Source organism: Ciconia boyciana, chromosome 1 (genome assembly GCF_034638445.1).
Source record: "Ciconia boyciana chromosome 1, ASM3463844v1, whole genome shotgun sequence".
Taxonomy (NCBI): Eukaryota; Metazoa; Chordata; class Aves; order Ciconiiformes; family Ciconiidae; genus Ciconia; species Ciconia boyciana.
The window spans coordinates 150,762,359-150,776,363 of record NC_132934.1 but is presented as its reverse complement, the minus strand read 5'-3'; the positions used below and the strand labels follow the sequence as shown (position 1 = coordinate 150,776,363).

Below are 14,005 nucleotides of genomic sequence, written 5' to 3'. Positions count from 1 at the left end.
CGCCCTGCCCTTCCTGCCGCTGCCGCTGCCGGGATCGCGCGGGAGGAGCTCCCCGGACTCCCCCTCGCCCGCCGGGAGGGCCGCCGCTCCCCCCGCTCCAGCACAGGGAGGCCGGGCCGGGCGGCTCCCTCCCCTCTGCGCCGCCGGGGCTGCGGGGCGGGGCAAGGGGGGCCCTGCCCGGCGGGAGCGCCCTGACACCCCCCACACGCGTCCCCGTCAAGCCCCGGGAGACCCGGCACTCCCGGTGAAGCTCCCCCGCTGGCAGCGGAAGCGCCTGGGGAAAGTACTGGCGAGCGCTTAAAGACACCGGGATGGGGGGGCGGGGGGCGCGCACTTCGCGGCCGGGTCGGGCCGGGCCGGGGGAAGAGGCGGGGAGCGGGCGCGCCGCGGTTCGCCCCGGCGGTGCGACGGGCCGGGCCGGGCCGGGCCGGGCCGGGCCGGGCGGGGGGCACTGAGCCGCCGCCGCCGGGAACTTCCAGCCATGGCATCAGGGCGCCTCCGCTGCCCATTGGCCGCGGGCCGTGACGTCACGCCGGGGCGCGCGGGGCGGCCGAGGCCCCAGCCCCGCAGCGGCGGTTGGGCCGGGCTGTTCCCGGCCCCGGCCCCTGTCCGTGTCTCTCCGTCTCTCCCCGTCTCTTCCCGTCTCTTCCCGTCTCTCCTCTCCCGTTCCGCCCCGGGGCAAAGTTTCAGCCCCAGCGCCCCGCACATTAAGTGGGTTGGGCGGTAATTTTAATTACCGGGGCTCGGTATGTACCTGCCCAGGTGGTGTTCCCTCAGGAGACGGCGCCGGGCACGGAAACCACCCCAAGCCGCCCTTTTCTTACAAAACGGAGCCCCGTCCCCGGGTGCGTGGCTGGTCCGGGCCGCCCCCTGCGCCCCGCCACTCGTGGGGAAAGGTGGGCTTCCCCACGAGTGGTTAAAGAGGCCGGGGTCTCTCGTGGGAAGGGCCAACGTGCCGGGCTGGCCACCGGCCTCGGCCAGTCACGGTCCCCACCGGCCCCAGTGCCTTGCCGGGGACGCAGTCCCTCGGCGGGCGTGTGTCCCTGGGCTGCGGGGAAGCGGAAAGGTCGGCCCTCCGGAGTGACCCGGAGACTTCAGAGTAAAAACCAGTGCTGCGGGGCGAAGCCGCTCTGAGACCTTATAAATCCATTAACCCTTTCCAACATGGCGGCCTCCAAAGAGAGGAGGATCGTGCGTTACCCGTACTGCCTCAGTCTCTCCTCAGGGCACGTTTCCTGGCTTGGGAGGCCACGCCACCTTTTCCAAATCTGAAATAAAGTCAGCAGCCCTGCTGTCTTGTTTTCCCTGACCAAGCTAAAAGTAGCAGGGAGAACCTCGGACAAAGATTTTCAGCTCTTTAAATATAATGATTAAAAAATGTGTACTCGGAGATCTTTCCATGCTCCTACCTAAAATAGTTCAGAAATCCTCGAATAACTCCCTTTTCCCCTTGTTAACTTTTACTAATTCTCACACCATTTAATTGATGGTTTGGGAAGCCCCAAGCGCTTTTCATGTGCCTGTGAGATAAACCTGAAAGGAAAACGTGGCCTCTTCCTTCTTCCAAGAAAGACTTTGCATGCACCTTGGGGAGGAACAGAAAGCCCCTTTCCTTTCCAGGCTTTTCGTGCACACATTTGACTTCGATTCAGAGAGGTGTTAATCTTCCTTTTGAAACAATAATCTGACCGTGATTTTTTAGAGCTGGAAAATATGTGGGGTCCCTGCTGCCTCCACCTCGCCGCGCAGTCAGGCCTCACTCCAGCCCGCAGAGGCTTAGGCTGAATTTAAATGGTATCGGTCGTCCAAGGACTCTCAGATATAATTCTCTGTTGTTCCTGGAACAACATGCACCATGGGAGCGATAAAGGAGAGGTGAATTATCCCTCCTCTTCGTTGCATTTCTAATAGACAGTTAGGTTTCAGTCTCAGTTTTGTCCCTTCTTACCACACCCTTGCTAATGCCTACAGAAACCTTCTACTTTGTTGTTTTCCCTACAGCGCTGTTGAGTTGAGGATGCCCAGGGGAAGGTGACACGACCCCGCAGGGCTTCCAGGCTAAATGAGATCTCCAAAAATGTTCGGCACCGTAAGACGCCGAGTGGGCAATAGATCTCAAAGCTTTCCAGGTATCTGAGAAAAATTATAAAGCGCACCTAGCCTTAGCAGATTAATGCTAATAGGATTTACAGAAGAAGAATGTTTTAAGGAGGGATTTGGATTAATACATTGTCTTCAGGCAAAGGACTAATTTAAGGACTCTGAAGCACGCTGTTGTTAAATATATTTAATTACACGAAGAAACGATCCATTAAAGCTGGTTTTTCCATACTGTGGCTTATGATGAACATAAGACACTGTAGAAAGGGTTTGCAAGGGTACGTTGAAGGATATTTTAACTGTCTGTCTGCTGAACGTATCCTTATGTTTCACCAGCAAAAAAGACCAAGATGTTGCTCTGAGTAGTATTTCAAAATGTTGAGCCTACTGAAATATTAATGTATGCTTTTTGAAATGTCATAATTAGCTGTTATCTCTGGAATAACTGTTATTAAGAAGAGCTGGCTGCTTGTGATTTGAGTGAGAATTACATTCTAAATATGAGAAGATGATAAATTTGGGGGAGTCTGCACAGAAGTGAAAGGAGTACATGATGTGGCGGGCACAACATTTTGTATAAAGAAAGTAAATATGCAAAGCATGCACTTTTGCATATGCATAAGAGCGGTGGAGCCCTTAGAAAATATATACACAGGAGAGAAGAGCATGAATATTTCTCCCAGCTTAAGGCTGTAACTGTATAGTAAAAATAAAAGAAAAAATGGTTAAGCAATAGAAAGATGCCTCTTCGTCTTTGGTAAAGAAACAGCCTGCCTCATGCTGCTGCTTCGAAGAGGGTTACATGCAAACAACAAACCCAGAGGCTGTGTGACGGACTTATTTCGCAATTACATAATGGCAGCCAATTTGTCTTGAAATTCGTATCTTGCACAAGAGGCTAAAAAATCACGTTGTGTCTTTTGGCTTGTATTTCTTTATTTTTCTTCACCTTTCTTTTCTTATGACTACACATTTTCTGTTCCCTATGCAATGCTGCTTGTGCTTTACCACCTGCCTGGCTGAGCAGTGGCTTCCTCAGGATGGGCACGTGGCCATCATCTCTGCCACACATCCCAGCCGTACAGGTCCAAACCACGCTAATGGATTTACACTCCACTGTAGCAAGGACACAACTGCCACCTCCCAGACAGGCTCCTTCCACCTTCTGTGCAAATACTTTTATCTTTTTCCAGGTGTATCAAGTTTTCTCACCAGCTGCTCTGTCTAGAGTATGAGCTAATACCTGCTTGCATAGGCCAGTGGGAGACATTTTAGCAGGGACATGAGAAGGAGGAACTGGAAAGTTGTTTGCAAATCTGGAAAACAGTGTGTCCGGTTCAGAAGTGGACAGCAAAGGCATTTGGTTTCTCTGTATTAGTTCATTGAAGAGAAAATAAATCTAAATTAACCTGTTTTAAAATTTGCTACTCTTGCTTTTTAAAACTGTCTTTTAAAGGCATTGATAATGTAATAAAATTCATTTACACGTGGGGTTGTAACATTGTGTCACTAACAGATGGAGAGGTAAAGAAACACTGGGTATTCTGGAAGAAACAAGATGGTTTTTAATTCTCTCTAATCTGAAAAAAATGTTCGTTTTAATAACACCTTTCAGAAAACTTCCCAGCTTATGATTCAGTTAATTTAAAAATGTGAAAGCATTGTCAGTGTCTTTTCTCTAAACAAAAATCTCCTTAAAGGGTTTACATCACTACACATCATCTAGTTTCTGCTTAATGCATATGCTCCGTTCCCATGTAGAAGAAGGGGAATTACATGACCGCTACCAGGGGAGAATAGATCCCAAATACTCAATTAGTTACTGCTGAGTCACTTAAGTATATTTGCACAATGATTCTAATTCAGCCTGACAGTAACGCAGCTGCTTTTCTCACTTGCTACATGGCTACTGCATCTTCAATGACATTTATGAAAAACGTTGAGGGGGGAGAACGTGTCCTCAGAGCTCAAAATACATCCAAATTCTTCTCTTCAATGGACCAAAGCTACCCAGAGGTGCTGTAAAACTGCAAGCTAAATCTATCAGCAGATCACATTTTATTGTGACAAATTCTATCGTTATCTTTTGTAGACAGTTGCTAAGGTTCAAAGTATTTATGTAAGGAAAACAAACCGGTGTTTTGGGCTTTGGAAATGTCAGGGCCCTTGATTCTCCTGTTTATTTAAAAGTGAAAGTGTGCTGAGGGACATCTTTTGAACTCTATTCAAAGGTTAAAACTGATCTTTCAAAGAGTTTTGAAATTCAAAATATTGCTTCTAAATGGCTTGACTCTGCAACGTAATCTCCATTTTGCATTTAAATACCAACTTCTGTCCAGAGCTGGCTGTTCTGCACACCGCAGAGACCCAGGCGTTGTATCTTCCAGCCATGAGGTGCAGCCGTCTCAAGGGAGGAGCACAACCCTCTGACACATGGCAGGGCCGTGCAAGAGTTCAGAGCGAGCGCCGCAGGCTATAGGGTCCCACTGCCAAGGTGGGGTATGTCAACAAAATGTAATTATCCACACTAGACTTTGCTCAGGACTTCAAGCTGATACTCCCCTCTCATGGGGAAAAACATGCAGTTTCTCTCTTACTTGGAGATGCAGTAGGCTGCGTGACCAATTTATGGATTGCATAAGCCCAGGGACCAGTGCTTTCTTTGCTTGGAAGGAGCATTTTTCAAGTGTATGTAGTTGTTTATCTCTGCTGATGGAGGAAAGCTCAACCCGGTGGGTCCTCAACCTGGTCAAGCTCCATGGCAGCTTCCTTGGGGACCCACCAGCTGCAACCTTGCAACAACTGTGTGCATGGGCAGGACTTCTTCTTTGGCCCATCCCAGCTTGGGCTGGCAGCCACGATCTGAGGAGGTGGGCAAAGACGCTTGCTTCAGATCGACAGTTACGTTGATGGATCCTGTCAACCTAAGTCCTTGGGCAAACAGAGCGGAGGGACGGTGGTGGTAATCTGGGGCAAGAGGTTGGAAAAGCAGCTGCAGGTTGTGAGTGAAGGCAATGCAACAATCCTGTAATGTGACACTGACTTGGGTTTAAGTTCCTTCTCAGCTCTGTACTGTGTCTACAGCCTTAATTACCAACATCATACTCAAGAGGTGACTTCACCCTTAAGAGCTCTAGCTGGTGTCAGAGTTTCACAAACTAACAATACTGTAGTTGACTGCAGAGAAGGAAACAAATGCTCCTTATTAGCCTTCCCATTTCTTTTATAATAACTAATGACTAATCATAGGCCCTGCCTTTGTAAACTGTACTGCCAATTATTATAGTATTGTCATTGTTATACAAAATATTTGGTATCTCTCAGAGCACTGATTCCAAGAAGCAGAAGGCTACACAAGAAGCTCAACCTTCAAACAATGTTTTCATCCTTCATGACTCCCAGGGGAAGTCTGGAAGCCTGATCCCTGTGAACTTAGAAACCTGTAGATAAAAGAAAAATCAATGTGCTTTTAAATCAGGATTTTACATTAGTTTCGTGATTGGTGTCGTGACTGAATTTTTGAATGTTTGAGGTTGGCAATTCTGAATTAGGTCAGATACCGTAAGTAGTTTTCCGCTATTATATGCTGGCATGAAGTTTACTTTCATGCAACATTTCCTATTTGAATAGGTAATGCAGACTGTTACCGATCAGTACACAAGGTTTTAGTCTACAGTCTGCACAGATGTACAGTCCACACAGATCAAACATTGTCTACAATCTGCATGGGTCATAGCCAAATCTGCTTTGTCTGGTGCAGAAAATACAAAAGTGTAGTCTGTATTTTACCTTTCAATCTGGAATTGAAAGGGAAAAAAGACCATAACAGTAGAGTGATCACTAGATGATTTTCCCTGCATCTACATGATCTACTATAACAGAGGGTAAAACACAATGGACGTACAATAACAAACCAAGACTGCACCTGCTCCTGATGAAAAACTTAACTTCAAGATGTTTTGTATGGTCAGTTTTTAAAATTTGTTCTTAATGTTACAGAGCTTGTGATCTCTACGCTTAACAAATGAAGTCATCTTTGTTCTGTAATGAGAAATATGTTTAAAAAATCCAACTAGGTGTGACACTAAAATCAGCATTTGGATGTACAAGATGATGGACTACTGTTTCCAGTAGAACTGGTACATAATTATTATAAAATATGGTGTACTCTGGTATTTTGCTGTCACTCAGCAAATAACCTCAGTCACCACTGTGGAATTAATTGAATAGTACATCAGTACAATCAATTGCTGCTCTAACTAATTAAAATTAGAATTAGCTGAAAGAAAAATAGTATGAAGAACTAACATGATTGAAAGAGAAATTGTTGTGTGACTCTGTCAGTTATAATTGAAATTGCTGAACGATTATACATAATAGAAAAACTGAATACAAGACAGCAATGTAAAAATCACTGGTCAAATACAAATATTACATAAAATAATCTGGAAATGCTGAATTATTAAATCAGATGGAGAAAATTTTAACTATACAAAATTATAAATATGGGTTGTTAACTGGAATCAAGATAAAGTAAGATTTATTTTAAATATTGATTGTATTTTAAACAGAAATGTTCTGTACAATTAATTATTTTAAGGAACAAACTTACTTTTTAGTTGTGACAAAAGAGCTGGAAAAAAAATATTCAGGTTGCAAAATACAGTTACAGGTTTCTTGGGTGTGGGTGGGTTTTTTCAGCTTTAAGGCAATCCTTTTTTAATCAGCTATTGCAAAGACAGCAACCTGGCAATAGCAAATGGCTGAGCATATCTAACCTCAGATCTGCTCCACTACCATTCTTTTTTAGCTGATCTCTATTACATACAGGTATTGTCTAGAGACAAGAGAAATAATTCAGAAATCAGTGTTCCCAGCCTTTGTTTTCTATCTGTCACTGTCACCCAAGTGCTATATAGCTTTAGCTTAGTCAGTAAAGCTTTGGCAGTTTAGCATTCCTATCTTTTATACGATTATAGTAATAGTTCACTGGGATGATGGAGGGCTAATTTGTAGATGTAAAGCATGGAGGGCATCATATACAGGTAGTATATTTTAGTGTTGTGACTTGTAGCAGCGAAGTCAGTTCTGATTTAGCTGAAAAATCCAGCACTCATCTGAAACATACCGGGTGCTATTTTTTCTTCAACAAATTTTAGGTGGATCTGTTGTATTTATAGTGTTGACACTTGTTAGCCAAATACCTTTGTCATACTAACGTAAGTCAAAACACATTTATCTGTAGTCTGTGAACATACGTGGGCATATGAAGCAGAGGAGTCTGGATGGGTGTCTGAGCCGGTGCCATCTGCCAAAAGTAGGAGCAATTCCTACTCCTGGCAAGAAATAGGCTATTCCTGACAAAGGGTCCGCATGGTTTCCCAAATTCCTGATTTGAAATATCGCAGCTCTTTCAATACCAAACCTCCCTTGAGTAGAGAGTGTCCGCCGTAGCGACGAACACGTGCTCTGCCCTGAGGCACGAGGCATTGGGAGCGGGTGGCCACACGCTGCTCAGCTGCCGTACAAAAATGCAGTGGTCCAATGCATTAAGGAGCTATTTGACCTAATAACCAGTTCTATTCTAGGTTTTAAACTACCTACACATTGATGTTTAAATTTATGTGAAATGAGTTAATTCTTACAAACTTTTCCGGGCTGTTTTCCTCCTTGTCTCCTGGAGGGCTTTCTGCAGAGCTCACCACCGCAGTATCCTGCTGCTCTCCAGGGATTTTAAGTTTGGTTGGTGAAGTCCCTAGCTGACAGAGCAAATTGTGTAAGCAACCTTAATTGCAGCTCATTTACTTTGTGTTGATACTGGTAGGTCCTGATGGTCCTTTCACAGATCAATCAGGATAACAACCGTTTCCTCTGCCTGCAACCCACAAAACAGGTTCATTTACCATAGGAGTTTCCCAGCAGACCACAGGGAACCCTGCAGAGAGTCAAAGCTCAAGGTCCTTTGCCTCTGCAGCCCCCCTCAAAGCCCCCACCAGCACGGCTGTAGCTGGCTTGCCTCCCCTTGCCAGTTGCTGGCTTTGGAGCTCCTACAAAAGCGTCAGGGCAGGAGAAAACCTCTGCACCATGGGAGGGTGGGTGGGAAAAGCGATAACGGGGAGTGGTTGCATTCTCCCCATTCCTGTCCCAAACCTCCTAGTCACAGGACCCTCTCCACCGAAATACCACCGGGAGGGGAATTCCTGGGAAGTATCCAAGCTAGAGGGAACGAATTGTGCCCTTAGGTCGAGATGTTATTGTTCAAGTAGGTCTAAAGTCATGAACCAGGCTTTGTGCTGGACTCCCCATGCTGTTCTTTGCCTGGTGCAGTGTGTTTTAATGGTATCCTCCCCTAACGGGTGCCTAATACTGGGCTGCCTTGTGCTTTGGTGTCTGTAACTTTGAAATTGTTTACGGAAAAGCTCATGGCTCTCGCTGATTTCATCTGCTCTTGCAATTTCACTGTGAGTCATCCAATATGGTCTGTTTTGCTCACAGGCCAAACTGCCCAAATCACATCTTTACTTAGATAGTCTACTCTCAGCTTTCTTTAGGCAAAAAAAAGCAAGCAAATAAAAAGTTTCTTGCTCTCAAAGCTGCGGAGACACACTTGAAAATGTGTACTCCTAAGTTCTTTTTTACTCGGAGGTAAATAAAAATAAGCCTGCCATTGCACTTTTAATAGTGCTTATTTGGGGCACGAGGTATGCATACCAGTGGCTGGCAGTTCTGGGTGTTTGGTGTCTCTGAAACTTCCATGTGTCTCCATGTGGGTGCCCAGAAATTGCATTACCCACCCTTGGGAAAGTAGCGATGTTCTAACACCTCGCATGGCGGTGGTGAGACTCGGTGAATGTCTGTGAAGTGCTTTGAGATCCACAAAGGGCAAGCCTGGGAAGAATAGTAGTCCTGTGGTTTTTAAGTGCTTCTGAATAGCCTAGGTCTACTTTCAACTGCATTCAGAGTTTTTTTCTTATCTGGGCTTGCACTACGCGGCGTTGCCTGTGAATCTTTATAATGGGGATGGCATGATCGCTACAGCAGTGCAGCATCTACCCATTTATATTTCAGTCTTAGACCTGACTTGGTCTTTCAAGGGCGGTTGGTGAGAAGCAGCAGCACACAGCGGAGCCCAAAAGGACTGCAGCGGGAATCTACTGAGATGGGTACAACTGCCTGGTCCACTTCTAGCCCAGAGCTTTGCTTGCTGCCTCTAACCTGTGGGGTAGAAATAAAAGTCAATCTCACACTCTTCTGCCAAAGCTGAGCCTATTGAGAGCACCGATTATAATGCAAAACCTTAAACTACACTTGCAGGGAGAAGCCTTTTACTTCTATGATTTGCTGAAGCCAGGAAGTCACGAAGTGAGCACAGCCCTCTCTGAGCAGGGATGCTGCTAACAAGCAACATCAGCATTGGTTTTAAGAATAACACATTCAGGTGCACTGGCCAGGCTAACGGAACGGAAAGTTATTTTTCCCACAGTTTGGCTAAAAGTGGCATAATTATGTCCATTACTTTATCAGAGTTGTTACCTTTGCAGTTGTAAACAAGAAAGCCTCGCCAATTTTCCACTCAATGGAAAAATTCTGTATGCTTTGATAGCAATACACCAGAGATGGCACATAATGGAAATGTTGTCATGGAGTGCCAGTTCAAACAGAGAGGAAAATGGCTGAAGAATTAACTCTCAAAAGACTTTTTTATTTCCTTTTCCTTTTCCTTTTCCTTCTTATTTTTATTTTTTCTTTTTCTTTTTCTTTTTCTTTTTCTTTTTCTTTTTCTTTTTCTTTTTCTTTTTCTTTTTCTTTTTCTTTTTCTCTTTTTCTCTTTTCTTTTTCTTTTTCTTTTTCTTTTTCTTTTTCTTTTTCTTTTTCTTTTTCTTTTTCTTTTTCTTTTTCTTTTTCTTTTTCTTTTTCTTTTTATTTTTATTTTTATTTTTATTTTTATTTTTTATTTTTCTTTTTTCTTTTTCTTTTTATTTTTTCTTTTTATTTTTATTTTTTTATTTTTATTTTTTCTTTTCCTTTTTCTTTTCCTTTTACTTTTACTTTTACTTTTTTCTTTTTTGTTTCTTTTTTCTTCTTCTTTTTCTCCTTTTCCTTTTCCTTTTCATTTTCATTTCCTTCTCTCTTTCTCTCTCTCTTTCTTTCTCTTTTTCCTTTTCATTTTCATTTTCATTTCCTTCTCTCTTTCTCTCTCTCTTTCTTTCTCTTTTTCATTCTCTTTCTCTTCTCCTTTCTCTTTCTTTTTTTCTCTTTCTCTTTAATATAGGAACATATAGAGAAAAGGATTTCTATCTCAAATAGACCTGTATGTCTTTTTTTGCTATAATTTAAGAGTTGGACCTATAGCAAATCCACTTGACTTTTCAGTTGTAATTTCCCAGGTGCTTCCTGCTTATGTCTTTTATCAGTGCTGGTTAAATATTGGAAAAATAGACTTGTGGGCATGCAGATATCATGGAATTAAAGGTAACATTCTGCATAAGCAGAATAAAGCAGTTTGGGGAATATATCTGCCAATTAATTTCTCTCAGTTAGATGAATGCTGTACTGTTTTTATGTATCTCTGGGTCAGATTCTGATCTGCTTCTGTGCCCTCACCTGGCAGTTCCTTGCCTTCTGAAGGGCAGGATGGGCAGAAAGGTCTTGGTAAGCTATAAATCTGCTTGGTCTCTGCTGCCTACATACATCAGCTGAGCTAATGTCAAGAAGGAAGCAACCTGTCCCGTTCAGAGCTATATTTTGGTCTCAGTTCTTTTCCTGCAGCAGTGCAGAAGTGTGTGTGTTTGACCTGTGTTGCCCAAGTCCTCTTTAATTCAGATTAATTATTTGCTGACCAACAACAATTGATTATCTGAAACAAATGTAAATACTCTAGACATTTGTGGTTTCCCTAAGGCTAATTCCTAGATTAAATCATAAATGTTTATACTCTGGGAGAAAACGTTTATTCAGCATGTATCTAGTACGAACATAACCCCAGCAGCCAGCATTTAGGCTGTATGTGACTATTTGGACAGCCGCTTATGTTCATAGTGATTAATCTTTTTCTGATGAAGTTATACCAATCTTCTTCATTCCTCAGGTCTTTGCTAATATTTTCACCAGCAGAGGTGTACATTACGTGCAAGCAGGACCCAAGCCCGGAGCCAGGCATGGTGCTCCCTGGAGAGCACACGCGGAGCCTGTGGATGCAGCCACCGAAACGCTCAGCTCAGGACGAAGAGGCGAGGCTGCACGTCTCTTTCCTCGTTTCCCAATCCTGCGTCCTGCTTACACCAGCTCTGGCCCTGACTGGACCCTCCCCTTTGACTCACTAGTGTGGCATAAAGCTATGTAGGTTTTCTGTTGGTTGTTTGTTTGTTTTCTTCCGGCTTGTTGAACTGAGGTGGTTCAAGTACAAAGCCAACACATGAGTGCCAGCGTCACCGTGAGATACAGAGTGGGACTGTGCGGTGGCAAGGGCGTGAGAGAGGTAGGACCTCCAATTTGGGGTCATGAAGCAGTTATTTGACTCCCTAGGACTTGTGAAACCAAACTGTTGGGACAAAGGGGTCAGAATAACACCACCTTCAGCCAGCACCTTCTGCAGGGAGCGCCTGCAGCCCGGCACCAAGAGACATGGTGCATGAGGATCTCTTAGAGATCCCACCCCTGCTCCTCTGGCCAGGGTGAAGGGGTCCTGAACTTGCTTTGATGATTAGGAGATGGAGATCTCTGGATTTTACTGACTCCTTCCTTTCCATGTGAGTGCCTGACATATTAAGCAGTGACACTACACACCCTTTCTCCAGCCCCATAAATCTTGTCTTTACCTTCAACAACAAAGGTGGAGAGTATTCGTAGTCAAAGCTGCTCCATATCCACTGCTGCCTCCTGTGGTTGATCCATCCTGCGGCTGTGTGCCAAGCCCACTGTTGCAGGCCCTCAAGGCAAACGAGCACTGTATTTTTGGGTTGCGATCAAGCCCAGACATGGCAAGAGCATCAGGGACAGTCCCGGGCACGTGGAGGCGCAGAGTTGGCGGTGTTTAGAGACTTGTAAAGTCAAACAGGAAGGTATGGATTTGCGATGTTGAGCACAGGCATCTTAATAATACATAAGTCTTTTGTTAGTCACTTAAACCTTTCATTGGGTCAAGCCCTAAGCAGCTCATTAAGCTGCAGTCATACAATTGGGAAGCTGAAGCGATGTCACGTAGAGCCACTGCCCCCACATTGTCCCTGCTGAACAACTGCAGGAGTGCGGTGAGCCATCCTTAGCCACCTAAAAACGATTCCTGCAAACTATTTCATCGCTACTCAAAAGTAAAGTATACGTTCGTGATTTATGAGTGATTGGAGAGTCAGCCTCCCAATTCTCTCTAATTTTCTTGAACATTTAGTTTACTGTTTGAGCAGGTGTCTAATTTCTTCAGAGTGAATCGATAGGTGTATTTAGACAAGAAAAAATGTAGTACAAGTGGCTTATTTTACAGATTTTTATGTATTGGGAACAAATCCTTTACGTACTTTAGGTGGAAGTGGATTTGATGAAGAAACAAAAGTCTCCGAGCATCAGCCTTAGGCAGTAGCATTTTGTTATTAAAAATAACAAATAACAAACAGCTGCAGAGAGGGAGGTAGAGTCTATATTGGGAAATTATTGGAAGATTGCAGCCAGGGGAGAGGGAAGCTGGGTGTAGGATTAGCAAATGAATTCCCCTAACTCCTCTCCCACAAATAAATCAGTGGAACGTGGATGACCCTAATTCTGCTAGGGAGAGGCAGCACGCAGTAACGCTACCCCCTCCGCCCAGCTCCCTTCGCTCCCAGTAACGCCCCCGGCCCCGGAGAGCAGAAGCCCCGGCTCGTCCTGCCCTGCGGCCGCTGCCTGCCCGGGCAGTGCCAGACGCGGGAGCATCGCCTCCGCCTCCAGCTCCCGGGCTGAACTGCTCCTCCTAACTTTATGTGTTTGCTGTTATTCCTACATGCTCTTCCCAGCATTCATTTCTCAGAGAAGTGGATTTAGTCCAATCAAAATGCTTTGGTGTATTTTAATAACACTTCCATTCATTTACTGCTTGCTAAACGAGCAGAGTAATCAGTATGTCCAATACAGGAAAGTGTTCAAAGGGGATGTTCAGACTAGGACAGACTTAGAAGAAACAGTACGTATGCAAGAAGCAATTTACTTTGGCACATTTTTAGGTATTTTGCCTCCTATTACCAATGGTGCAGTGATGCCATTTAGAATATAAATGACTAATCAAATATGATTACTGATGTCTTCATTTTCATGGCAATAAAATATACCTTCTATAAAACGGAGCCATAAATTAGAGATATGTCTCATACCACCCAGGCAGGTAAAGAGAGGAGGCATCTCTACATTGGGTATGTATACGGGAAGCCTGCATCTCTTATTCATATACAGGAAAATTTTGCTTCAGGTTTAAGTGCTCACTAGTTCAGATATTAGGATTATGAACTAGGTCTAAAATGTTAAACCTATCGATTAGAATAAACATGTAGGTATTGAAAACGTAGGTGCTGGTCAGAACATCAGCTGGACTGGACTGGCGCTGTACCACTGCAGCACTGCAGGGGTGAGGATACGAGCATGGGTCACGTTGTCTGGATAACTTTAAATTACAGCCCCACTCAAAGCAATAGTCTTTTCTTCATGATTTCCTGTGAAACGTCATCTATGTCCGTAGCAGCACATGAGCAATAATACAATTACTAGTGCAGCACAAATTAATTTCTCAACAACTGTCTCCTCATACGCAAATCCTCTTGGAGGGAAAATGCGGATCAATAGGCAAAATCCACTGCATTTGCACCAGGCCAGGATGCATGGGCTGCCCGTGCAGCTGGGGAGTTGTAATCCAAATCCTCTCCGCATGTGACCGGAGTGAGCT

At 44.5% G+C, this 14,005-nt stretch overlaps 1 long non-coding RNA gene across 2 annotated transcripts; it reads left to right on the top strand.

Annotated features, from left to right (window-relative positions):
• Window positions 1-28: 28 nt before the first annotated feature.
• On the top strand, window positions 29-11,449 carry LOC140646204 (uncharacterized). 2 transcript variants are annotated; one of them, XR_012040363.1, is made up of 2 exons: window positions 29-283; window positions 11,189-11,449. It is a non-coding gene; the product is annotated as an uncharacterized lncRNA (long non-coding RNA). The 2 variants fall into 2 exon arrangements; XR_012040362.1 differs by lacking the exon at window positions 29-283 and adding an exon at window positions 425-2,129.
• Window positions 11,450-14,005: the final 2,556 nt, after the last annotated feature.